Source organism: Mirounga angustirostris, unplaced genomic scaffold (assembly GCF_029215605.1).
Source record: "Mirounga angustirostris isolate CCGP_5_RB_7025 unplaced genomic scaffold, mMirAng1.0.hap1 SCAF_6, whole genome shotgun sequence".
NCBI lineage: Eukaryota > Metazoa > Chordata > Mammalia > Carnivora > Phocidae > Mirounga > Mirounga angustirostris.
In genome coordinates, this window is record NW_026991714.1 from 37,673,609 (window position 1) to 37,697,471 (window position 23,863).

Here is a 23,863-nt window from a genome sequence, read left to right on the forward strand (position 1 = left end):
GCCTTGGTCCTGCTTAGGAGAGCAGCTCCAGAGATGGGAGAAGGAAAACAATATGAGTGTCATAGCTTTTCCTAAAACAGTGGCTCATAAACAGGACTGCACAGCCCCGGGGAGCCCGTGGGGTCCCATGTGGGTACAGGCCGGAGTAGAGAGCCACCAGTTAAAATACAGGATACTCAGTTAAATTTGAATATCAGATAAACAAAATAATAATAATAATTTTTTTAGCGTTAAGTATGTCCCATGCAGTTTTGGGATATACTTATACTTTAAAAATTATTTATTTTTCTGAAATTCAAACTTAACTGGAGGTCCCATATTTTTACTTGCTAAACCTGGCAACCTTCTTAGGTGTGCTGCTTTTCTTTTATTTACTTTGGGGCTTAGGTTAGATTTTTTTGCAATCAAGATTTTTGCTGCCAAAAGCACAAAAGTTTTGAAAGTCGTGGCTAGCTCTTCATGTTTTTTTTCCACATTGAAAAACTTAGGTGTAGTGAAAGTTTCAGTCATTCTTTCGCCCCATACACGTGTGTGGAGCCCGTCTGACAGCGCAGGTCCCGCTGCAGACGATGGGGCCAAAATAAGGCAGAGCCGCTGCCCTCCAAGAAGTCTCCCAAGTCACTGAGGAAGACAGAGCGCCAGCCACACCGACCTCACATGGCCGGAAGTGCAAGGTGCAGAGAGGGAGTTAACACCACGCAGGTCTTGGCAGAACAGTGAAGAGGAAAGCAGAGCAGTAAAGAGACGCTAACCAGGCTTTGCCGCCGGCACTCTGGCCTCCACAGGTGCGGGGGTTGAAGCTGATGAGCACAGAATGTGGGGAGACACTGACCCTCTTGGACTTTCTTTTTCCTCTACCTTACAGTTTAATCATGACTCGGTTAAGACTGATGCAATAGTAAAGCAATCATTTTGTGTTTGGTTGGCTTAAGAAAATATGACCCTGGCAAGATATTTCCGAGGGACGTCTTTAGGATTGAACACCAGGGTCCAGCCCAAGGCCTGCTGGTTTGGGCTGGAGAGGACATGGTCCAGGAACCACCTTCAGCCGTGTCCTTGAGACTCTGTCCCAGCCCTTACCGGTGATAAGAACGTGGCCGAGAGAAATGAAGAGATTCTGAAGGAAGAGAAACGTTCAAAGGGCAAAACTGCTCTTCACCTTATTAACTCCTAAGTAAACACCTCGGCCCCTAGTGTAGGTGAGCAAGCGGGAAGGAACCCAAGTCTGCGAAGGGCAGAGCTGCTCTCTAGCGCCCAAGGAAACAGCAAGGGCAAAACGAGAGTTCTGTTATTGTGAACCCCCCTTGTTGTCTTTTTTTTTTAATCATTAGAGAAAATTATTTCCTTTCCAGAAGAGTCTCTTTTCTGGGAACTGGGCCTGGCTTTCAGTGAGTGTGGCAGTCTTTCCGCACCCGGTCCTGGATTGGGCACCTACCTGCAGGAGGGTGTCCGAGGGGCTCACGGTGGACTCAGGAGGCTCGGCCGTGGAGCCTGCTCGCACTCGGCTGGGAAGGCGTGACTTCTCCAGCATGGGGTCGGCAGCAGCGTGGGCTGTGGGAACAAGGCCCAGAGACGGGGCTGTGGGGGGCCAGCACAACCCCACATAGCCCAGCGACGCGCGAGCCGACCACAAGTGTGTGGAAAGCTCCACCGGGAGCTAGAAATAGCACTCCGCCCTTTGTCCCTGACCAGCTGAGGCAACTGCCTGGCGGGGTGAAATCGACCACAGGCCCCCTTGTTCCTCTCTCCCCACATCGTCCCTCTCCGTCCCTGCCCCCCCTCCCCTGACCTTAGCTCCCAGCCCGTGGACCCCGCGGACGGCGGCGCGCAGGCCCACGTCGGCCATGTGGGCCAAGGTGGTTTCTCCAGCCGCTGGAACGTGCTGTGAACGATCGCAGCACAGCTGTCTCCTCCCCGGCCTTGGCACGGCTGCCCCGAGCCCTCCCCAGGGGCGCTGACCCTGACCCGGGGCCGCGCGAAACGTCTGGCTTCGTCCTGGCGGCAACCTCCGTGTCAGACACACGCGTCTAGGGTTTTGAAAACCTCATCCACCGGGCCCCACGGTAAGAAGGACCGCGCATCTTACGCCGCCTCCCGTGTGCACCTTAGGTCCCGGGCGGTTTCCACGCATGGCCCCCGTCTGTGGCCCCCGGTTTTCAGGCTTCCCCAGGGCTCGGCTAATGGGAAACCCTGGCAGGAGGTGGAAGGAGGGAGAGGAGTGAAAAAGTATTTATTCCCTGGAGGTGAGCACAGGCTGGCTGGCAACACCCCTGGCTGATGATCGCAGCTCCCGTCTGCACCCTCTCTACATCTCTCCGTCTCCAAGTTCTAGAAGTGCCTTCCTCCTTCAAGCCTCGAGCCTCGGGGCGCTAACGAAGCTCTGCAGTTCCTGGACCTGGCTCTGCCCGACCTCTTGTGATTTCCTACAGCCTGCCCACATCGCTGTAAATAGTCCCTCTTATAAATGCCCTTTAAATGACCCACTTCGAAAGTGCCATCTTTCTGTTGCCGTACCCCGTAGTGTGTGTGTGTGTGTGTGTATTATATGTATCTACACACACACACACACACACACAAATGCAAAAGTCTTCGGAAGTAACATTCACCCTTACTCCCCGTGACACACTCTGATGTGTGTGATTCTATTCTAATTGTTAAAAATGCTCATCCCACCTACTAAACTAATTCCATGGCCCACTTCTGGGTCTCCCCCTTCCCACCCCACCCCCATGGTTTGAAAAGCATTGCTTAGGACCAGCCCAGTGGGACAGCTCTTGGCTGTCCGGGACGCAGTGTCCAGCAGAAGTCAGCATGGAACATGCCATGGGGGGCATCAGGTGACTGCAGAATGGGTGTCATGTGGGACTCCCCTTGGCAAAGGCTAGACTCCCCTATGGAGGTAGTTCCTTTCTGTGGTCTCCACATTCCGATGCTGGGTTTCCACTTTGCAGGCTCGAAACCCGAGTTCGTCGGAAGCCTGCGGGATGGATGTGTTCAGGGGTGACTCACTACAACACGAGTGTGAACCCCAGTGCTGACTCAGCCACTCACAGTGAGGATACAGCCACGAGTGGGCTGATGAACCACGTCCACCCATCAGCACCCTTTCTTTGGTGGGGAAGTCTCTCCAGAAAGCCAGACTATCATCAGAAGGGATTTGGCCCGAGAGCAAGGGAGGCCTTAGGCGTCGGAACACACTTGGGCGGCCTGAGCACCTGCTCTCTGGGATGTCTGTCTCACCGCCTCTCCTTTGTCCCCACTCTCTGGCCGACCCACGCCCTCTGGCTGACCCATTAACTTTCTTGTTCTGTTCCTTCTACATCTGACAACTGAAGCTTCTTACTTCAATTCCTGGTGGCCGTGGCTGGGGGTGGCTGTGTCCACCGTGGCCTCCCATGGCTGCTCAACAGGTAGCCAGCACGTGTGTTTGGGGAGCAGTAGAACCTCCCTCTGCTTCATCTTCCAAGTGGTCCAGAGATGTGTGGTCAGCGTCTAGCCAACCAGCAATAACTGTAAATGCTATTTCTTTTGAGTGCTTTGTAGGAAGTGGGGTAGGATGCTGAGCGTCTTATTGGCACAATCGTTCCTCTCCTACAACAAGCTGATGAGATAGTACCAGTTTCCCCATTTTGTACAAAAGGAGACTGAGGCTCAGATAGGGCAGGTGACTTTTTCCAGGTCATAAGCCAGTTGCTGGGTGGCCCTAGAAGCTGTCTATGAATATACATGTGTTCTCTGGAAGGATAGAATGTTCTCCCTCCCCATAAGCTCTCACTCCCTAAAGGCAGGCCTGCGCCCCCTTCAGTAACTTCCCTCCCCACCCTGCTAGCCACCTGCAATGCTGAGGGTGGGGTGCCCTGTCATCTGTGCTTGCTGACAGATGTGGTCCTGGGACCAGCCTCTTGTCAGAGGGAGGGCCAGTGGGAGCCTCAGACCACAGGGAAGTTGACTCCATGAACCGTGGCCGGTGACTCAGCTGCCTGGCTGATGGACGGTGGATGGACGTCAGTCCTCACTCCGCGGCCCTTCCCTTTTCTCCCCAAATAATAACACATCCTGGCTCTGTGATCTGGTTACCATAGGAACTGGAAAACATTTGATAATGTGGGGCCTCTGGGATGGGTGGGCCGAGTAGGTCCTGATAAAAACAACCCTTTCCTGCCCCTTCACCCCAAATCCCAGGCATCTCACCTACTTGGAACAGATCAGGTAAATAGTCAGGGGCAATTACACCACCATTTGGATTGAATGACCTTGTCCGAACCAGGAAGTCCAGGAGGTCACAAGTCTGTGTGCCCATGGGATCTGGCCCAAATTCCTGCTGGAAGCAGTTGGATCTCAAGCACCCCTGTCCGCTTGGCAGACTATCACACGATATGCCCCCACACTACATGCACGGGCCCCGTCCCGGACTGTGGGGAACCTGAAGGAGGGAGACACTGGCCCCGTGCTCAGAGAACTCCTAGACAGGGCTAGACAGGGTTGTCAGGTCCCAGGGCACATCAGAAACCACCAGGAAACAGTCAGAAAGGGGGCTGGGGAGGGGGCTTCTGGGAGGAGATGGGGTTCAGTGAAATGAACCAGAACTCTCCATTCCCAACAAACCCTGAGTGTGGGGCCATGCTCATTCGCTTATACATGAGGGGTCACGGATGACTGCTGGGGCGAGGGGACCGGATCCTAGTCCAGGCTCAGGCACCTGTGCCTTCTCGGGCTGTGGCTTTCCAGTCCTCCTGTCCTCCCCATCACTGGTTCAAGGCTCACTGGGCCCCCTCCGTGTAGGGTGCTCGGCTCAGACAGCTTGACAACAATGTTCCACCCTCCCCTAAGATTGAACAGGTTCACATCCAAACTCATCCCCGCCGACCCCCTGCCCAACCCTGCCTCTTCCCTAAAGCACCAACATTATCCCATTATTCCAGCCATTCTCCATATCCTGACCATTGCCAATGTCTGGTGAATCTCCTTCACCAGACATTGGCAATGGTCAGGATATGGAGATATCCTCCTTTCCAGCCTCACCTCCCAATGTGCGCTCTCTCTCTCTCTCCCCCCCCCCCCCACACGCACACACACGTGCACATGCACACACACCACACCAGCCTGCTAGTCTGTTTCTTGGCCTTTAAAAGCACTGCCCCATTCTTCGTGGTGACTCCTCTGCCTGAGACCCCCGCTCCCCCCAACTCAGGGAACCCCACCCTTCCCCAAGGCCCCAAGCCCCACTCAGATGTCTTCCCAGCCCCAGCCCACACCCCAGGTCCAGGGCAGAGTTCATCACTACCTCCTCTGTGCACCCACATGACTCCAGCACTTTCCATCCTGAGCAGAAAGTCTTGTTTCCCGCCTCCTCTCCTGGCCTGCGATCCGCTGGTGCTAACGCTGTCTGATTCCTCTTGGCCTCCTAAATCCCTGTAGCTCAAGCCAGGTGCTCCGGGAACGCCGCCCAAACCCAGGACCCACCCTCCAAGCCCATCCTCCTCCTGACCTCTTCCTACCTGGCGCTCAGCATCTGCCTCAACCTCCCCACCTCTCTCCGCAGCCTCCCTCTGGGAGAGCGACCGGAGCTCAGGCACAGAGGCTGCTGGCTTGTGACCTGCTCAGGGAAGGGCCAGGTGGCCTTGATGAGGGGCACAGGGCTGGGTGTCCCCAATGCACCACCATCAGTGCCGTCCTTCCATCCACGTTTCTTCCCCTAGACTATGGGTCTCAGTCACTTATTTCCATTTCCCCATGCTGCTTTGTACCTAGTAGCTGCCCCCAATGTTTGTCTAAGTGTTGGATCCGCCATTCTCTGTGCAAAGCCCTGTGGTGGTTCCCTGGGGCCTGTCACAGGCTGGGACTTCAGGCACACAGGGGAGTGTGGCCCATGTGCTCACTCTCTGATCGTGGGGCTCATGGAGTTTGTGCAGCTGCAGAAGGGCACAGGCCCCGGAGGGAAGAGGGGTCCCCTCACCTCTCAAGTCAGCCACCCCATAAAGAAACACAGCTTCCTGTGTCTGCTGGTGACCAGCAATTGCTAGAAACTTCCTCAGCTCCCTCCTTGCCAGCCCTCAGATGCTTCCTCCTCCCTTGCCATCCTTCCTTCCATCATTTCCATCATCCCAAATGCAGAGACTTCATAACTGCCCCGTCTTCCCCTCCCGACACCCCCCTCCCTCTCTCCAATCGTATCTTCCTGCATTTAACACACAACCTGGTTCGTCCAGCCCCGCCTGTCCTGCATACTCTGCAGGTAATCACTCATGCAGTTCTCCTTCTCCGGAACCCCTCCCTGCTTTTCTCCACTGATCCAAATCTGTGGCTCTGGTCTCCCCCTTCTCGGGAATTCTCTGACGCAGAACTGACTCCCTGAGCCACATTACAGTCCTGTTGCAACCGGCAAGCATCACACCATTTAATATTTAATTATTCTGGGCACCTTAAAAAATGCACACTAATTTTCTTTCCCCACCTCAATTATAAGCTTCTTAGGAATAAAACTGTTTTTTATATCGTTGGGGAAGGCCAGAGAGTGTAGGCTTTCTCTGAATTCTCTTAGCTTCTTGTTGGGCACACGATTTTCACAGGGTCACCTATCTGGTAAAATCTTTCTTGGGCAACTCTGAAAATCTGTCACAGGTTGCAGGAGGCCTCATGCCATACACTTCTGGACTGAAAACTGACGGGCCAAAAGCCCAACTTCCTCATTCCATTTGGCTTATTAGGAGGGTTCTCTGAAGCTTAGAGAAATTAGGATGGCCACCCTGTGGGAAGAACTGTAGCCCTACTAAGTGGTAACTGAGGAACGACATCCATGAGTTGGAGCACTGCAGGGATGCTTTCATGACCCAGGCCCTGTGCCCAGGGGAGGTGAAGCGCGGGTTCTTCTGCGTGGCCTCGCAGAGCAGCCTCCCTGGAGCTGGGGCAAGGGGTGTGTGAATGCGAGGGCCTTATCACGTCCCTCTTGGCACTGGGCACTGAGACCACTCCCTCCCCAGGGAGCCTCCCAGCATGGCAGGCTTTGGAGAGGAGCTTTATCAAGCTGATTACAGTAAGAGAATCGCTGGAGAATTTTATTTGACTTAACCTTGCCAAACAGCTTCCTTTAGGTCAGGCCACCCAGGACTTCCGTCAGGTCAGGCATGTGTCCACTATGTGGCCTGACCACAGGCAGGTCCATGAGCACTTGGAGCCCTGTGCTTCCTGGGAAAAAGTATGGCAGGAACCTGGGGTCCAGGAAGGGCTCAGGGTCAATGTCCAGGGTTCATTTTTCTCTTTCGCTCCCTTACATCCCCTCCAGTTTCTGCACCTTCATTCCCTGCCCCTCATATGATCTCTTTCCTGCCAAGCTCATCATTCCCGCACTCCCCTCCTCCTCCTCCGATGGAGCTCCCTTTCCAATCACCCAGGCACGAACTCCTCAGTAAACTCTACCTGACCTAGCTGGGGGCTGCTTCCCCTGTCCTCTCTCTTTCTTCCCTCTAGGAAACCGGCCATGACTATGGCCCCTGGAGTCAGCGGGTGTTGGGGCCTCTGGAGCCCACTTTCCTCAGGACACAGCACGTATGGAACCATCCACGGAGGACTTACAGTGTGGGTCCTGGGGAAACACGGGGGGCAGACACGTGGTGCGTGGGCCTCGGGGTCTGGGGGTGCAGCAGAGGAAGTGGTAAATAGGCAGGCAACTGCGATGTGCTGTGGTAACAGGGAGATGTCCTGGCTGCCAGACACAGTGGGGGCAGCCAGGGCTGTGTCGGGGAGGGTGAGCCAGGGCAGACAATGTTCAAGGGAAGGGAGGCCTGGAGAAAGGTTGGTGGTGGGCTACAGGCTTGGGGAAATTCTATTCTACACAGAGAGAAGCCAGAACAGGGGTTCTCAGGGGAACTCCAGCAGGTCGGCATGGCTTAGAAATGAATGAACAAGGAGGGGAGAGAGGCAGGGGGAGACTCAGGCAGCACCCCAGTCCATGAGAGGAGACTGGACTCCAAGGCCCATGGGGGGTTGAGGAAGAGCCTTATCCAGGGAGAGATGATAATGTTGGGATATTCATTTCTATTCACATAATGGGGAAAATTCAGGAGGCTCGCTCTTGTCCAAATTCATGTTTGATGAATACGCTGAAGAAGAGAGGCCTAGAGATCCACCCAGGCCCACAGGGAGCCAGGCCGGGCCGACACTGGAACCCGTGTGTGTGCCGGGGGAAATAGGGCGGTGGGGGTGTCCACAGAGGGCAGTAAGTGGATAAGCTGAGGCCCTCAGGTTGTAACTAATGGAAGTAACCAACCTGACTTGACTTAAGCTGAAAGGGACATTGGTTGTGAAGATGCAGGTCCAGGGCAGGACAACAAGAGATCTTTCAGAGGAGTCCTGATTCAGAAGTGGGGTCTTCTCAATGAGAGCTCTTCCGTCCCATGTCGGCCTCTGCCCATCTATGTCATCTCTTGTCTTTGCAGCCCTTCCTTGTCCCTTTGGCTGCTGGCAGAGCCTGCTTGCCCCACAGCCCTGCAGGTGGTGAGTTATAGGCTGGCTCTGGGTTCCAGTTCCAAATTCTCAGGAGAGAGACTCAGAGCCCCAGGGAATCCAGTGTAAGCTGCTATGGCCAGGGGTGTCACGTGTACAAATCCAGGGACTGCGGCAGCCCCTGGAAGACTGTGTACAAACAGATACCCCAAAGCTGTTAAGCTCAGTATGCCATGCTCTCCACCTCTCCTGGTTATATAGTTCTAGAGAACTTAATCATCTGACAGGAAGAAAATATACAGATTCCTATAATCCAAAGGATTTTAATGACAATAGCTAGTATCTTTGAGCACTTACTCTATGCTGGTTACTTCGCTAAGTGACTCACGTGTATTCTCTTACTTAATTCTTGTGGCCCAGGGAGGTAGGTGCAGTTATTGTTTCCAATTTATAGACAAGAAAATGGAGGTGCGGAGAATTCTGGTTGAGCTTTCCTGTCCAGTTTGTGAGGCACAACACCTGTCTTAGGGCTCAACGGAAGAGAAAGGCCACCCTCTTACCCAGCAGTGGGCTAACAAATGTTTACCAGCCAGCCCAGCAATCTGGGGGCGCCTGGGTGGCTCAGTAGGTGAAGCATCCGACTCGATTCTGATTCACATCTGATCTGAGGGACGTGAGCTCAAGCCCTGGCAGCTGGGAGTTTGCTTGAGATTCTTGCCCTCTGCAGCCCCCACCCCCGCCCTCAAATAAAAAACAAAACAAAACCAAACAATCAGCAATCTGGGGAAAAGGCTCTGATTTGTAGCATTTGCTGATTTCCAAGGTGTAAATATTCCCACCCTGGCTGATTTCAAGCTACCAACTTCCCAGAGCCAGTCTGAGGTGGCTTCTGTACGCACCGACTCTCGCCCCTTCTGGGGGACAGGTAGGGCAGTGTCCAGGAGCTGTGTGATTTAGAACAGTGGTTCTCAAAGGGTGGTCCCTGGCCCAGCTCATCAGCATCACCCGAAAACTTGTGAGAAATGCAAATTCTCTGATCCCACCCCAGCCTGACTGAATGGGAAACCCTGGGGGTTGGGGGGGCGGGGGCGGGAGGAGAAGTGCTTTGTGTCTTCACAGCTCTCCAGGGGCTTCTAATGCTTGCTCAAGTATGCGGACTGCTGGGGCCATGGGGTAATGTGCCCTTTTGCACCCCCAGCTTGTCCAAGTTTTTATTCTGCAGTTGGGAGAATGGGGCTCATTTCCCACTCCTTGGCAGATGGGCAAACTGAGGCCAGAGAGGTGAAGGTGTGCTGGAAAGTGTTGGGTCAGTGAAGTGGGTGAAGACGTCACCCTGCCAGTCTCAGTCTCCTCTCCCACAAGGGAGCGCCGGGGGGATCTTGGCAGAGTCCCTCAGCCCTGGCCCTCCACACGTGTGTGAAGCGATGTGCCATGGACCCAAGGATAGGAAGGCTGAGCTCCGACTCCAGGCAAATGGCCAGGGCAGAGGGAAGGTAGGGAATCCAGGGTCATCCGGTGCTGACTCCTCTGAAGAGGGAGAAACCAGGAAAGCGGCTCATAGAAGCCTAAGGCTCAGCAGCCACTGGCCCTGGCCCTTCGAGGCTGGTCCAAATCTGCAGTAAGTCCTGGGACTGAGGCAGGAGGGGCTGGACCAGCCTCCAGCCTCAGGTCTCAGCAAGACCCGAGAAGGCTCCTGGGGCAGGGATGGGCGGGGAGCCCCGCGTCCAAGGCCCAGCAAGCTCTCTGTGGGACACATCTGCCGTCTGGTCGTCTCAACGACTTCCCTCAACCCCAATCCAGGTTAACTATTAACCAAAGGCAAACAAATCGAAAGCCAAGTATCAGCAATGATGCAAATACCGTGTCAGCCCCGGGAGGCCTTGAAACACCTGGGCAATCAGCAATGGTGAGAACTGCTTGGCTCGGGGTGGGGACAGTGGTCACGTGACGCCCCCTGCGCGCTGGGTCACGTGGGGGGGAGGGGGCTCCGTGTTTCTGACGGAGAACCAAAACACAAACAGGAACTGTGCTGTCACACTGAAGTCCGTAAGTCATGTGAGTTTTGCTCCCCAGAGTTTTAGTCACAGAGCGAAGATTCAGAGCAGGCATTACTCAGCAGAACCAGGCCCTGCTGGGGTGCTGGCCCGAAAGTCGGAATTCCAGTTACTCTCCTTTCAGAAAAGAAGCTGTGTATGAAAGGTTCCTCAAAGGCATCTGCTCTAGAATTTCTTTAGCAAAAATCCTGGCCCCAACAGCAGCCTTCTCCTCCTGGGCTACTGTGTCTCCGTGGGGTCTCTCATCCGGGCTTGGCCTCCATGTGGGTCCCCAGGGAGAGGCAGGCTGCCAGGCCGGCCCTCCTTCCTTCCAACCCGGAGTGGCCCATGTGGGGGTGCTTCGGATATTGCTGGTTTAAACGAGAAGGGAAGGTTTGGGCTTTCCCGCAGACAAAGCATTTCTGCTCAGCAAATGCTGAGCAAATGTCTGGTGGCGAGTTGACGGCTTTAGGTAGTAGGGAGGTATGAGGTATTGGGAAGGAGGGCACAATGGCCCACTCCATTCTCTTGCCCCCATTCTTCCAGGCTCTCACCCTTTGCAAAGCAACGGTTGATCACCTGGACTGCCACTGGGCCATGGTGTGGGCAATACCTAAGTGAGCAGCCAGGTCACAGCCCTCAAGGGGCTTACATTCTATTTAGGAAGCTAAAGCTATCACAGGCCAGCACAGTAAGCAGCAATAGGGAACAGCCAGCCATTTGCCACAAACTCAGAGCCCTGAAAAGTCTGGATGGTCCCTGTGCTGGACACACTACATCTGAATTCTAACCCTGCCACTCCCTCGCAGCTGTGTGACCTTGGGCAAATTGCTTAAACTCTCTGAGCCCCAGTCTACACATCTATAAAGTGGAGATTAAAATTCCCAACTCAAAGGGCTGTTGTGAAAAACAAAATAATGGTTGCAAAACAGCTGGTAAAATGCGCTGCACGCAGTAGGTACTTGATACATTTTAACAGTCCCCTTAATTCCATTTTGGACCAAGATGGGCTACAAAACATGAATCATTTATGTCTGGTCTCCAAACTTAGAACAGATTGGAGGCAATAAAGTGAAAGGAGGCTTAAAAAGAACAGGGAAAATCAACACTTGAAGGCCTGACAGTGAGGGAATATCTAGAAAGAGTATAAAAGCAGATGAATAAACAAAATAGTGTCTCGGGACCATATAGTCTGGAAGCCAACAGCCACCTCCACCCTGCACCCTCCAGGGCTGTCATATCCTAGGACAGACAGCAGAGTAGATGATCTTCACAATGAAACCATCTTCAATAGCTTCTAAGAAGCCAGGGATGAGGGGCTCCTGGGTGGCTCAGTCGGTTGGGTGTCTGCCTTCGGCTCAGGTCATGGTCCCAGGGTCCTGGGATCAGCGGGGGGGGGGGGGCTGCTTCTCCCTCTCCTGCTCCCCCTGCTTGTGCTCTCTCTCTCTCAAATAAATAAATAAATCTTTTTGAAAAAAGAAGCCAGGGATGAGCATAATGTGTTTTAAAAATATTTTCATCCAAAATATTTAACATTTTTAAAAAGCATGGGGCACTGGTACATTTTCAGGTGTCCAGAAAAGCCACAATTTCCAAATGGTTGAATTAGCTGGGTTTTCACTCTACTTTTCATATATTTGTCCGAGATCTTAGAATCATGCTGAGCACATTATGGGGGCTTAACAGGCTCCTGTTTACTGATAAATCCATGCAGTGTTGGAATATGGTTTGCTTTGTTTGCCATTTTCAGCCATTTTATGCATTAACTGATTGAGATCAGCGACAAGCTCCATCTTCTCTTTGAAAAGACAATAACCATCTCCAGCCTCTCCTGACACCCCCAACCAACCTGTCCTTCCTTTTATATTACAGATTTTAGTTAATGGCATCATCACCTCCCAGACAACAGTAAGAATGCTGTTCATGAAATTAGCAGGTAACTGCAGTCCCAGGTCCTGCCTAAAGGGGGCGCTCAGCCACAGCCACTGCGCGACCGCCCCAGGTGCGCTCTAACCCCCTAAGCTTCCAAATCTGAGGTCCTAGGATTTCCCTGGTTTCAGGACACCCCTGTAGGAGTGGGGGAGTCGAGTTCCTTTCCACCTGAGCCACGCAGAGGACTTGGAGGACAGGAACGTGGCCCCAAGCAGAGGGTACCCAGAACTTCACTGGTGGTCACTTCACCCCAGACAAGAATGTTTGCGGGACACTGAGCTGCTTGGCTTTGCTCCTCACATGTCCCGCCCCCGCCCAGCTCCTGACAGGTGGCCAACTCTGCTGGCAGCTGTCCAGAGCAGGAGGGACTTGGTGGTGCACAGAGGGACCCACGGGCTCCCCTGTCCTGCTGGTCCTCCCAGCCTGGAGTCGGCCTCCCACCTTGTCCCTTGCCTTGTCTCTAGGGTCCCCCACAGTTTTCTATGTGATTTTTTACTTTTATGCTAATGCTTTTTTAAAGTGTAAAACAGGTGAAATTCTTCTGGGAATTAGCCATAAGTAAATAATATATCTTTATGTTTAAAAATTGCCACTTGGAGCAATCTTAGAATCTCTATTCCCTATTCCTTCTGAGCCCTGTCAGGGTCCTGGTCTGGATACACACTGTCTGGACTTTTCTTTCCTTCTCTGCAGAGGCACTCTGAGACCAGAAAGGTGAGCCTGGAGGGGAGAAGGGAGCGGGGTGGATTCTGTAGTTTGAATCTAGATGCCATTTACTAGCTGTGTGACCCTGAATGAGTCATTGAACAACATTAGGTTTCGTTAGCCTTATCTCTAAAATGGGCGCTGGAACTGCTCCTTGGCGTGTGAGGGTAACAGGAGAGGCCTCCCTGCCCCACCTGTACTTAGTAAAGTCTCTGGCGCATGGTAAGTTATCTGATCCTACTGTGGTCTGTTTCTTCTGTGAAGTCTTCCTTGATTATCCCAGCTAGGGTAGAGACAGCGCACTACCCACTTCAACCCTACTCCCCGCCGTTTTCTTCACTAACAGAATCCCAGTTTTTATTTATGGGCATCAATGTGCCCAGCTAAGAAACTACATTTCCCAGGCTCCTTTGCAGTTAGGGTGAGCGTGGGTCACAAAGGTAGGCCCAGTGAGGTGTAAATGACCGTCGCTGGGAGGGGCTTCTGAGAAAGGCTTTAAAATAGGCGGACTCAACTGTGCTCTTGTCCCTCACTGTTTCCCCTTTTCCTTGTCTGGAATGCGAATGTGATATCTGAAGTCACAGGGGCCCTGTCACATGACCACACAGCAGGATGGAAGACGGAAGTCACATCCTAAATATGGCAGAGCAAGAGAGTCGAAGGAGCCTGGGATACTTGAAGGCATGGTCCTCCAGCCTTCAGGACTTATGTCACATAAGGGAAGAAAAATCCGGTTCTCTAAGATTCCTATTACATATAGCCAGTGTAGTCCGTATGGATATGTGGGTTGACGGCTTGCCCTCTTTCCTGAGCTCCAGTCACACATATGGTCACAATTGTATTCAGGGAGATTCGGATCATAAGCAAAGGAGCCTAACAATCTAGACTTCTGGGGACCCCGTGTGAGGAATAGAAAGTTTTAGATTCCCAAAGGGTGTCTGCACCCCACAGCCGATGAGGTGGTGCACTCAGCCTTTCCATTGCCTGGGTCTTAGGGGAGGAACGCAAGGCAGGTGAGCGCAGGCGGCAAAGCCAACACGGTTTGCAGTCCTGCAGGATTTGTTACCTCACAGGCAGAATGATGGGGAATGGACCAGCAGAAGCTGGCAGACCTCCAACCCACCTTCGAGGTCTGGGAAAACCTAGTCCATTTTGTTTATAAGTGCACGGGTTCTAGACCCTGGAGAAGTATTGAGTCCCACCTTGGGCAGTGTAACGATTTCTTCACATGTCCACATCCTGTATCCCCAAAGAGCTCAAGCTTGCAGTGAAATCTAAAGGCATTTGCTGTGCACTGGCCCCGTGCAAGTTCCCGTGCTAAGTGCTGGGGCAGGGGGCGGGGGCGCAGGGATGAAAAAGACCCAGGCTTTGCCCTCAGGGAGGGAGTTGACAACCTAGCTGGGGGATGGCATGAGCATATACAATTCTCCTGGGAGTAGATGTGGAAAGGCAATCACAGAAGTAGAGAGGAGGGGAAATACACAGGAGGTGAGGTCCGAGGCCTCGAAGGGGAGCTGCCTCACAAGGGGTGAGGGGAGAGCGCGTCCAGCCTGAAGGAGCAGAGGGAACAGGACACAGCAAGGTCACCTGCATGGAATGATTCCAAACTGGTCACAGCCTATCGAGGCTATAGTGTTGGGAGCCAGAGGCAGTGAACCTTGGGTGCTGAGCATGGGAGATAAAGCTATGATTGAGTCTGAAAATACAAACAATGGTGGCCAGCATGTACCGGGCATGTAATAGGTACCAGCCGCCCTCTAAGTACCTTCTGGGAATTAACTCACAATAACCCTAGAAGGTGAGGGCTGCTGTTCTGCCCATTTTACAGTTCAGGAAACTAAGCTCTCCCCAAGGACAGGTGTGTTGGCCCAAGGTCAAACCCCTGAGGAGAGCCTGGATTCAGCCCAGTTTGGTGCCAGGGTCTACTCGCAGTGATTAAGCTATAGTCGGAAGGGGTCAAACTGTGGTGGGGTGGGGGTCTTAAACACCACCCTAAGGAGTGTGGTTTTCCCCGCACAGATCTGTAACTACATGCGGGGGCTTCAGAATTATACTTGTGACTTTGATGCATCCCTCTGGCGGCTCTGTGAGGAAGGGCAGGTGGAGGGAGAGTCAAGGCAGAGGACCCATTAGGAGGCTGGAGTCCAAGGAATAGTTGAGGAGCTGGCCTGGGGCAGGGCCAAGGGGACAGACAGGTGGGGTTGGAGCATCTCTGCAGAGATAAGCCAGGGCCGATGCGTGTGAAGCTCTGTGTGCATGTGATATTAACTCACTATTACCGAGGGAACAAGATGAAGGCTTTAAAGAGATGTCAAGCGAGGCGGAGGAGCCTGGGAGGAGAAAGGCTGTTCAGATTTTTGTTGTTGTTGTTTTAGAGGGAGAAAGAGAGAGCACAGGCGGGAGTGGGGGTGGGGAGGGGTAGAGGGTAGAGGGAGAGAGAGAATCTCAAGCAGGCTCCATGCTCAGTGCAGAGCCCACCTCTGAGATCAAGACCCACCTCAAGCCCACCTCAAGACCCTGAGATCACGACCTGAGCCAAAATCAAGAATCGGATGCTTGACTGACTAAACATGAAGAATATCTTGTGATATGTGAAAATTACATGAAATCCAAATTTCAGTGTCCGTACATCAAATGTTACTGGGACACAGCCGCACGTGTTCATGTATGTACATCTGTACCTGCTTCCCCACTGTAATGGCAGTTGAGCGATACAAAAGAGGATCCAGGGCCTGCAAAGCCAAAAACAGTTACTCTCTGGTCCTGCACAGCAAAAGTTTGCTGATCTGACATAGACTCTCTCTGGAAAGCTGCATAAGAAACAGACCACAGTGATTGCCTCTGGGGTGGGGTGTCCAAAGGACAGAGTTGGAAAGGAGACTTCCTACAGTGGAAATTTTATACTTCTTGAATTTTGAATCATGTGACTATTTAACCTATCTTGAAGCTTAGTTTTGAAATTTAAAAGGGAAAAAGAGTGGACCCTGTTTCTAATCCTGCAAATGAGCCCGGGGTCTGGGGGAGGTCACAGGCCTCCAGCCAGGAGAGGTCGCAAGGTGAGCCTGGACCTGACCTCAGCCTTGCACAAGCTAAACGACCCAGGACAGCTCTCCTTCCCTGCAGGTGAGGGGGTCCATGCTGCTTCTGTGCCTAGAGGCTCTGCCCCAGAAAGGGGCCAGAAGACTGGCTTCTGTCTCTCTGCCTGCTGGGGGCACGAGGGAAATGGCCAAGTACACCCAGACTGTGGCCTCCTCAGTAGCTGGGAAACAAGAAGAACAGACTGGGAATGTGGAGTGGTGAGAAGGACATGAGGAGTCTGAACACTGGGGCCTACTCTTCCCTAGCCACCAACTGTCTCTGCGACCTCAGAGAAGTCATTCTGCCTTTGGGGCCCAGCTCCATCCCTGTGGGCAGGCCTTGGGCCAGAATGATAGTCATCCTACCGCCACTTTCCTGCCCCCTTTGACACGAGGTAAATGACTGGGCTTTCCCCGAAGACCTCACAGAGGCCCTGGATGAAAAAGTGACAGCAAACCAGTCAAAACAATAGCCAGTCTCACCTAGATGGCCTCTAGGACATGTGGTTCTGTCACTCCATAGCTCTGTGAGCCTCACCACCTACCCTGATACAAGCCCTTCAGGCAGGGAAGACAGGGGAACAGCTTTCAGTCACTGACCAAGCAGTGGGGACAGCGCGGCCCTGAGTGATGGACAATCCAGCAGAGGGTGGCATGCAGGAAGCAGCTGAAGGGGTCAGTGGGCTTGGTGGAGGGCCCCTCTTGAGCAAATCCAGGCAGATGCATGGATAGCCCAGTGCTGGAAAGAGCTGTAGCAGCTGTATCCCCAGAGGGCTGGTCCCTAGGGAAGTCGTGGGGGGGGGGGGGCATCATCAGTGGAGGTGTCTACCCCTGAGCAAGGCACATGGCTGCATCCTCCTGGCCCTCATGGTCAGGAATAGCGAGCCCAGAGGCCGGCCAGCATCCTCAGAGAGCACTGGGTGTAGATGGCCCAAGGTTGCCCTTAGGGTCACCTCAAGCCTGGAAGCCTCTGTTCTCCCTCCTCCCTACAAGCCCCTATGCCTCGTTTATGACCCAGCTCAAAACCTTCCTTTTGAACACAGGAGCCAACTTGAAGGGGCTCAAGGTGGCCAAATTTGAGGCAATTTCAGCAGCGAAGTAAATAATAATCAAAATAGACTAAAACATAAATGAAAGGCAAAATAAGAAATAATGGGTCTATACCGATATAGACAAGTATTTTTTTAAGATTTTATTTATTTATTTATTCATTCATTCATTCATTTATTTAAGAAAGATTGATTGCACGTGAGAGAGCACAAGTGGTAGGTGGTGGGGTGGGAGGAAAGCAGAGGAAGAGGGAGAAGCAGACTCCCCACTGAGCAGGGAGCCCAGGACCCCAAGACCACGAACTGAGCTGAAGGCAGACACTTAACCCACTGAGCCACTAGACAGGTCCCTAGACAACTATTTGAATAAATAAATAAGGGAGAAGGGAAGCTCTTTTTTACAGCAAAATTCCAATTAATAGATGTCAGAAGGCACCATGGAAATAGAAAGCCACCCTTTGGCAAACACCCACAGTCACGATTGTTTTAAGCAGGAATCATCAGTGGAAACAAACATTCATGGGTGATAATGTAATGAGAAACAGGATGTTTACATATCTCAGAGTATGTCCCCACAAGATGCTTGTTAATTGCAAAGGGGAAAATCGTACCTTGACAATGGAAAAACCTAGCAGACACTGCCCTACCCAGGTGATCAGAGCCAACATAACGAGTCATATGACATGGTGGCCTCAGGTACCGCCCAATGCAATGCGCTGGGAAGGGCACAGCATCTGTGGTGTTCCCTTTCTTTCCTAAGATTTTATTTATCTTAAAGAGAGAGAGCACGCATGCATGAGCAGGGGGAGGGGCAAAGGGAGAGGGAGACGCAGGCTCCCCGCTGAGCAGGGAGCCCGATGCGGGGCTCGATCCCAGGACCCTGGGATCATGACCTGAGCCGAAGGCAGATGCTTAACCAACTGAGCCACCCAGGCGCCTGCTTATGTGGTGTTCTCGTCGAAACACACAACCTGAGGAAACATCAGCCAAACCCAAACTGAGGGACATGTGACAGCATCACCTGCTTGCACCACTGTCCCAGACAGGAGGAGCCTAAGGAAACATGACAGCTCCCTGCTGTGCGAGGGCCTGGATCAGCTCCTGGACCCGACGAAGGACATCAGTGAGGCAACTGACAAAATCTGAACGAGGTTTGGAGCTCATGTTCATTCCCACTTTGAGGACGGCGCTGTAAACTTGTAGGATGTCAACGTTTGGGGAAACTAGGTGAAAGCTATTCGGGAATTCTTTGTACTGTTTTTACAACCTTTATGTAAGTCTGAAATTATTTTGAAAAAACAAAAAAAAACCCTTTCATCTTTTCTCCAACTTCCCCGGAGTAAGTCCCTCAGCTGTGTGTAGCCAGCTACTTCGCATGTGGTATTTCTAGTATTTGCTTACATGTCTGTCTCCCTCCAGCTAGAAGTCCTAGCAGAGCGAAGATGTGTCGCTAATTTTCCTTTTGGCCTCATCTTATAAATCTTACTTGGATGGAAGCTGGCTGTCGGTCTTCCTCTTCAAGGAGCCCCCTACTCTGCCCCCCTTCCTTCACCCACTGTAAAAAGCACTGCTGTTCCTTCAGTTGCTTGGACCCAAATCCCAGGGGTCATCCTCGATGCCTCTCTTTTCCTCTCATCCCAGGACTGACAAGTCCTGTTGGGGTTCTCCAGAGTTATCACCATGCAGACCATTCCTCCCTCTCATTTCTCTGTGGAACATGAGCCTCATTTGCTAACTGATCCCCACCTACCCGACCCTCAAGTGCCTTTTCCACGAAGCGGCTCTGGGGATCTTTTGAAGGGGAAAGCCGGGTCTCACATCATTTCCCCTACTGGCTTCCCACTGCAATTACTGTGAAATCCACATACCAGCGTGTCCCACGAGGCCTTCCCTCCTTTGGCCTCTGCCTTCCATCTCTCCTCACCTTGAAACTCTCTGCTCTCACTCCCTCTGCCCCAGCCACCTGGCCCTGCCATCTCTCCAGCAGAAATGCCAAGTCCGTTTCCATCTCTGGGGTGTGGATCTTCCACAGCTCTTCCCAGGACAGTCTTCTCCATGTTCAGGACTCAGCCTGTGTGTCCCCTCATTTTAACTCGATTACCTCAGTAAAGACCCTATCTCCAAATAAGGCCACATTCTAGGGAACAGGACCTCAACATGTAACTTTTGGGGGAACACAGTTCAACCTATAACAATCCCATCACCCTGTTTTATTTAGGTCCCTTATAACCATCTTAATTGTCTCATTTATTTGTGGTCATTGTCTGTGTCTCCCCAACTATAACATAATCTACACAAGGGTAGGGATCTGCCCCAATTCCAGTCCTTCTCCTGCCCTACAGAGGGACACTAGCTCCTATTTCTATAGCAAGAATCAGGATACTTCCCTCAGGTTGCCCCAGGTGAGAGGAAAGACCTGCCCTCATTCGCTTTCCACAAATAGCCAACGTGCTTGCTCCACATTCATCACTTAGCTCAATGTCCAGCCGAAGATCTGTGGCATTCAGCCCTGGGTCCAGCCATGCATCTCAGAGCCCAGGAATACTCTACACATAGTCAATACTCAGTAAACACTTGTCCAATGAATGAAGGCCACAGAGTTTGGGCTTTGACCCAGGCTCCCTGCCCTCCATCCAGGGCAGCATAACCTGATGGTTAAGGGTAGGTGCGGTGGGGCTAGATTGCTTGGATCTGCCCCTTAAGCTGAGACCTGGGCACATTACTTACCCACCCTGCCTCAGTTTCTCCATTTGTAAAATGGAGACAAGTACTTCCCAGGTAAGCTGTATGAAATGAGATCATAGGTGGTGAACAGTGTCTGGTTAATAGGAAGTGCTCCATGCTGACCCAGGCCTCAGCTTTTAAGCCTGGTCTGAGGTCTGGGAAAATTCCTGGTGGCCAAAGGGACCAGAGCCCAAGGAGGTGTCTCTGGTCAACTGGGTATAGGGGCTCTAGGTTTCTGCTCAGTGACCCTCTTCAGAATCCCTGTTTACACAGGGGAGATTTTGACTCTAAAAGCCTTGGCCAGTTACTGGGTTGGGTGGGCCTTGGAATTTCACTGGTGTTTCTGGCTGATTGAGAAGAAAAAGGAGGATGTAACTCCTCAGACTCTTTCTGAACTCCTCATGTGAGGTGTGCAGCTTCCAGCTGACTCAGCAGACCAGTTTCCTTGGAATCGGCCACTCTGGTTTGAAACTGTTCATGTCACAACAGGCTCACAGCCGCCCCCAGAAAAGCTGACCCACCACTCAACTTGCTTCCTGATTTAATACCTATATATAGCCAGACTTACAGACTTTTCTATATATGTATGTACTTAGAAACCCACAAAGCTAAAAATACCCCCTCTCATACCCTCTGTTTTCTGCAGTTCCTTATTCTTATTTTCAGCTCAGGAGGTTGGAAATTGCTGTCAGGATGGAGTGACCTCTAGCCATGGGCGGCAGGGAGACCAGAGCGGGGCTCTGCTTGGGAGATGGGGGGATCCAGTCCCAGCTCCTCTAAAGTCAGTGTGCCGTGATTATTCGGGATATCTTCTCCCTCACTAGGCCTCAGCGTCTCTCAGCTGAAGGAGGAACTGAACTTGATCTAAGGTGTTTTCTTGCTCTTCCAGTCATCGGCCAAGTGCAATGATACTCAGGGAAGCAACTGACACAGACACACCAGAACCACTGGTTGCTGTTCTTTCGTGCATTTAACAAGTATTTATTGAGCACTTACTGTGTGTCTGATAAAAAACCTCTATCTTTGGGGAGCTTACATTCCAGTTAGGGGAGAAAAATAATAAACAAAATAAATAAAGTATATAGTATGTTTGGTGGGGAGTGTCATGGAGAAAAATAAAGTAAAAAGGGGTGACAGAAAATGGGAGGGGGGTGCAATTTAAATGAAGGAGGTTAGGGAAGACCTCACTGAAAAGACGGCGTTTGCATAAGGATGGGGAGTGAAGCCTTTCCCAGGAGGTTGGGGATCCGGCAAGCAGACACCTGGGGTTGGAGAGGGAGTGTCCCAGGCAAAGTTGCAAATTCCAAGGCCTCAAGGTGGGAGTGCACTTGGTGTATTGGGGGCCACTGTGGCTGGGGTGGAGTGAACAGCGAGGGAGGGAGGGCTAGGACCTCAGATGGAGAGGTAACACGGGCCACCTACGGATGGGATGGGGGGCCACTGGAGGGGTTTGAGCTGAGGAGGGACCTCAGCTGACTTTTATCTTCCCAGGATAGCCTGGCTGCTGAGTTAGTTCGTACCAGACTGCAGGGTGCAGGGTGGAAGTAGAAAGACCACGAAGGAGACTATAGCAAACCAAACAAGGGCCCTTGGTGGCTCAGAGCAGGCTGGCGGGGGTGGAGAAGGGAAGAGGTGGCCAGAATCCCCATGTATGTGGGTCTGCTGAGGTTTGGGCATGAGTCTGTTAGAACTAGAAGCCAAGAGTGACTCCAAGGTTATTGGCTTGAGCAATTATGGAACTGCCATGAACTCACATGGAGCAGAGTGTGGGAGGAGGAAAGATCAGGAACTCAGTTTGGACCCACGCGAAGAGTGATGCCTATGAGACACCCCAGAGGGGGCGCCGAGTGGGCAGTTGGATGTGAGTCTGGAGTTCTGCAGAGAGTCTGGGCTGCAGATCCACAGTTGAGAGTGGTCCCCAGGTACATATGTATGGTACATAAAGCCACAGGCCTGGATGAGGTCCCCGAGACAGTGTGGGAGGTCCACACGCTGAGCTCTGGGGCATGCCAACATTTAGAGATTGGGAGGTGAGAAGGAAGCACAAAGAGGACAGAGAAGAATTAGCCAGGGAAGCATGGCTAACGCCTCCCCAGGCTTCAGTTCTTTATCTGTAAAAGGGGGGCTCTCTGACCTCCCCTCCCACTCTGACACCTGTGCGTATGAGATATGCGATGGAGGTGGGCCCAGATCATAGCAGGAAGCCCTTTCTAGGTCTCGTGTGGGATGCACGTGGGACCTAGTTTGCTGACTGAACTCCCTGGTGTAGGAGCATCTGTGGATGGCCTAATGCTTCTGGTCACCGGGAGGGGTGAGGAGTGGGGAGGCTCGCAGCCCTGCCCCAGCAAGCCTTCTGCAGGCCCCGCCTGGGGAGGAGAGAGAGGGCCAGTGCCAAGGGGTTCTCACCTGGGCTGGAGTGGTAGGAGCTGACTTTTTTTTTTTTTTTAAGATTTTACTTATTTATTTGAGAGAGAGAGCTTGCACGAATGGGGGAAGGCTTAGAGAGAGAGGGAGAGAGAAAGAAGCAGACTCCCCGCTGAGCAGGGAGCCCGATGCCGAGCTCGATCCCAGGACCCTGAGATCACCACCTGAGCTGAAGGCAGATGCTTAACAGACTGAGCCACCCAGGTGCCCCAGGAGCTGGTTTATTCAGACACTGCCTTCCCCCTTCGGGCAAAAAGCAGCTTAACTTCTCTCCTGTAATAAAGGCCAACAGGGGAATAAGTGTTTGGGATATTAATCATGCACATGATTCTGAGCATTTCTACAGAAAAGGAGGAGGGTGGTCTCTGACTGTCTTCCTGCTACCGTCTTGGGAACTTGAAAAATAGTTCTTTTTTTTGCTCACTCACAGGTGAAGGCCAAGTCAGTTTCTCCCCTCCTTGGGATTTCTAGATCCAACCTTGGGCCGATCAGAAGCGGCCTAGAAGCAGCTGTGGTGTCAGGCTGGCAGGATTCCAGGCCTCAGACGGTGTGGGCTCAGCCCTGCCAGAGTCCTTCCCTAACATGTCCCCGCCAGCCCACAGAGCGGTCCTCGGTGAGCCCACACTTCAGCCCAGCCAGGGAGCTCTTGGTTTACTACCACCAATTAGTCACTTCCATTGCACACTTACCGTGCTAGCATTTTACACATATTAACATATTTATATATAGAGAGAGAGTATTTATATGTGTGTATGTCTATAAACACATTGAATCCACAAGAATCCTACTGTAACACCTCATCATAACTGAATTCAGACACAACACAATAAGCTCCAATCTCCGCATCTTCTCTTTATCCTCACCATAATGAGACTCCAAGTTTTGTGCAATTGAGTTCTTGGGATGCCACTTACGGTGTTCTGGTTAGGTTTTGCAGTATTGTTGTTCCCTTTTATGCAGGAGAATACAGAGGCTTAGAGACATGAATTTACTTACCTGAAACCACTCAGGAAGCTGGAGATTCGCACCCCGGTGTCCTGACGCTGCAGCTCATGGGCTTCATCTCTTCACCATAGGGGTCCCTTGGGCCTTTGTTGTCAACTTACTTGACAGGTGGGGACACTGCAGCCTGGAGGGGAGAAGTGCCTTGCCTCAGGTCACAAGGGCTCCGACAGTTGAGACCAGGCCCAGGGGTTCTCTCAGAGGCTGCCATCACTCATTTAATAGATATTCTGAATATACACCATGAGCATTCTGGAGAGACAGTGGGGGAGGCTCTTCCAGGCACACAGCACCCCCAGCCTGGTGCCCCTGATGCTCAGTGGCCCTGTGACGCTCATCATGGGCAACACTGACATTCATCACAGGCTAGCAGAAACAGTGTCGTGTGGCTGGGAATGGCTTGGGGAGGCAAAAATGTGCCAGCAGGAATGCCACCCTTACGGCATCTGAACCACATCCCTGAACCACATGCAGC

At 52.3% G+C, this 23,863-nt stretch overlaps 1 long non-coding RNA gene across 7 annotated transcripts in view; it reads right to left on the reverse strand.

Moving 5' to 3' along the window:
• The window catches only part of LOC123846109 (uncharacterized), a 119,209-nt gene that overhangs the window by 37,368 nt on the left and 57,978 nt on the right, over positions 1-23,863 (reverse strand). For all 7 annotated transcript variants that reach the window (XR_006791189.3, XR_006791191.3, XR_008506273.2 and 4 more), the window contains 2 exons: positions 23,383-23,515; positions 1,436-1,551 (listed from right to left, as the gene is read on the reverse strand). This is a non-coding gene — a long non-coding RNA (uncharacterized LOC123846109). The remainder of the gene's footprint in view (positions 1-1,435; positions 1,552-23,382; positions 23,516-23,863) is intronic.